The sequence below is a fragment of the Sinocyclocheilus anshuiensis genome, unplaced genomic scaffold, assembly GCF_001515605.1.
Source record: "Sinocyclocheilus anshuiensis isolate Anshui unplaced genomic scaffold, SAMN03320099.WGS_v1.1 scaffold2749, whole genome shotgun sequence".
NCBI classification, from domain to species: domain Eukaryota; kingdom Metazoa; phylum Chordata; class Actinopteri; order Cypriniformes; family Cyprinidae; genus Sinocyclocheilus; species Sinocyclocheilus anshuiensis.
The window spans coordinates 251,810-255,213 of NW_015554047.1; the positions used below are offsets into that span (position 1 = coordinate 251,810).

Consider the following 3,404-nt stretch of genomic DNA (forward strand, 5'->3'; position numbering starts at 1 on the left):
TGTGTGTGTGTGTTCATATACCAAATGCCAAAACTTTTACCATGTTTCGTACCATTCCGATAAAGTAATAAAAAAAAAACATTTCTGGTCAAAATTGACTGAACAGCACCAGAGGGTTAAAAAGCTGAACAGTATATTAACTGTGAAGCCAGTCACTGTGAATACCAATTTTTGAAAAGCATATATTTTGAATAACTTAACAAGGCATACATAGTTAAATCCAATAACACATTGTAATGGGACATTCTGTATATAGTACTGAACAGAGGAATGGATGGTGGCTTTGGCAAAGTGAATAGAGATGTTCTGTAGAGTCCAGAGCAGCAATTGTTTCAGTTTATAAAACTTCACATAGGAAGTCTCAATCTAAATAGTGTGAGTACGTGAGCTCAGATGTTTAGCTGAGCTGAGATTGGAGGATGACAGAGTTACTGCGTCCTCCAATCAGAGGTCAGATCTCGCTCGAGAGAAAAAACGCACTGGCTATTTCAGAGCAATTTCCCAATGCAATCTCAATTAAGCCTTTAAATACTTCCTTAGCTAATTAAGTCAACTGAACCGCCATTGTACACAAGCCTTCGCAGACAAATCTGTGGGCTTGGCCAAACTCTCTCATAATGAAACAGGAGTAGTTTAAAAAAAAAAGAGGAGGAGGAAATTACGAGTGTCGTATATTGTAAGTAATTTGGGGAACACATGATGTAACACAATTGGTTATTTTATCAAACCAGCTATCAAGCAAACCGTCCTGTTATTCATTTAAAGTGATTGACAAAATCCTGCAACTCGACTCCATCGGCAATTTAAATGCACGGTCTGCTTTTGCTCAGCTTTCATTAGGAATATTGGCAATTATTCAATAGCAGGGCATGTTAACGATCGCCAAAACATTTCCTTTTAGACGTTTGGTTTCTGGCAGGCAAAAAACAAGTCAGTATATGACAACAAAATAAGCTTTGATTACTGAACTGGTCCAATTTGATCTGACTCGAGCTCTGAGTACTGAATCACAAACACAAACAGCATTTTACAATCTAGTGTTGTTCAACATTAAATACGCATACGGCAGACTAATAGGCACTAGAGAGGTCAAGGACGGAGGTTCTGGGGTCTTTCGTTTGCTCTGTATTGTGCAGCGACGCCTCGCTCTGTCATGAGCGGGTAATTAGTCTTGACATGTTACAGGCCCTCATCTACAATAATCAGAACCACCGCTGCACGTTTCCCCGCACGCCACTTTAGGGGCATTTTCTGTTATTACGGCATGATTGTCATAAAGCACTGGATGAGCCCAGCGGCCTAAACGCACACAGATCGGGCTGCGGAGGCTGCGTTACGCTGCTAACGCCTCGCGTCAGATGCTTCAGAGCATAAATGAGCGTGATTACGACTCCTCTCAGGGGCCCCGGCCCTCCTGATGCCAACAGCTGCCAATCGGCTTGATATAATGCTCTCCTAAATGTGCAGGCTTCTCTCTGAATGTCTTTGGAGAAAGGTAATAATACGGCATCGACATGCATCATAGTTTTACCATTTAAATCGCAGAGTTTGATCATTTATTCCACATCAATGGCTCTCTGTTGGTTTTGTTTGAGGACTCTGTGGCCACCAAAATCATATGAAGGTCAAAAGGGTTTGTCGTCTCTTAAAAAAACTGATCTAATTGATCTAAAAACTGATCTATTGATTTTGATCACAACTCAAGTGCTCTGAGACACAACAGATGGGAGTTAGATTTCTTTGAAGGGTTTTGCTTGAGTTCATCATCGCAATGGCTCTGATAGAGGCGTTTCTGCAGGTTTAATGAAAATTTAACACTTTTTTAAGAGCAAATTTAAGTAATAAATTGAATGGAACACAATATGGTCTCTGAATGCAAATGTCTTGAATTATTAATGCTTCAAAGTTTGAAAACACAACTTCCAAAATATCTTTATTACTTTTTAATTAATTTTACAAAAGACTTAAAGGTGACATATCATGAAAATCTGACTTTTCCAGGTTGTAAGTGCTATAATCAGGTCCCCGGTGCATCTACCAACCAAGGAAACGTGAAAAAGATGAACCCAGTAACTTTGTTTTGGGAAGCCTTTTTCTGCAAGCGTCTGAGAAAACCAGCGCGTCTGATTTCTCTCTCCTAGTGACGTTGCAAAGGGATCTCATTATAATATTACTGCCCCTTAATCTGTACGTTTAGTTTACACCCACGGCACCAACATTGTGTTTTCGCAAGAGACAGCGGTGTACTAGTTCTAATGCTATGGTGAAAGTTTGAGCAGAACATGCTAACTGTTCTGTGTTTGTCTGCACAGACGAGCACAGAACACTGTTTAGAGTCCCAGCCTCAGAGGAGACAACAGAGCAGTGCATTTATTGATTTATTTACTGTATATTGCTGCTGCCACACAGATCTAAAATAAACAAAGCAGATTTAGTGGCGGGGAGCAGCAGCTCATTTACATTTAAAGACACAGGCCCGAAAAACAGCTGTTTCTGCTTCCACTCAAAATAGGCATTTTCAAAATGATATAATAAATGATCTGTGGAGTATTTTGAGCTGAAACTTCACAGACACATTCTGGGGACACCAGAGACTTATATTACATATTGTAAAAAGGGGCATAATATGTCTCCTTTAAATTGCTCGTCACAAACTCTAGAATATGGAAATAACTTCTGATCACACTGCAAAAAAGTTATGTTTTTCTAACATGTAATCTAAAGATCATTCACTGCAGAAACAAAATGGCATAGATAACATATTAAGTCTTGTTTTATGAGAAACTCATGAAAGTTAAGTGAGTTTATGATTAAAAGAACACATATCTGGCAAGGGATTATCAACATAATTGATTTTTTCATTTACCATTGAAAGATGTTTGTTCTTCAAACAAAAAAACTCACTTAATTTTGTAATTTAATTTGTGAATTAAGACTTTTTAAGACCCACAGAAACCCTGAAGTAGCCATCTAAAGTCCAGGACGATGAAGGACGATGAAGGACGCCGAGAACGAAATACACGCAAAAGAGAGAACGAGAACGACTGAGATGGGCAAATGGAAAAAAGTGAGGTCAATATTACAAGGGAAACATTTCCATTGTGGAAATGGGAAAAACTAATTCCAAACAAAGTGAACAAAAGACAGCGTGAAAGAGAAACAGAGAGACTGATGGGATAGTTAGTGGTTTTCTGAGGCACATGAAACATTTTAACCAATCTGATTGTTTGTGAAAGAAATCATTTTGATCAAAACTTAAATTGCTGCCAAGAACAGCTCTGCTGTGGCTCACGGTAATACAGACTAAACAGTGCCGTATCTGTTAGGAGCACAGAAGAACTGCTTTCTGTTAATACATATGTGTACTATTTGTAAGCAGTCCAGCTGCAATTGCTTTGGCAATA

General features: G+C 38.8%; 1 long non-coding RNA gene across 1 annotated transcript in view; it reads right to left on the minus strand.

The window, feature by feature from the left end:
• Positions 1 to 3,402, minus strand: part of LOC107668459 (uncharacterized) — a 19,434-nt gene extending 16,032 nt beyond the window's left edge. The window contains exon 1 of the long non-coding RNA XR_001631897.1: positions 3,341 to 3,402. This is a non-coding gene — a long non-coding RNA (uncharacterized LOC107668459). The remainder of the gene's footprint in view (positions 1 to 3,340) is intronic.
• Between the last annotated feature and the right edge of the window lie 2 nt (positions 3,403 to 3,404).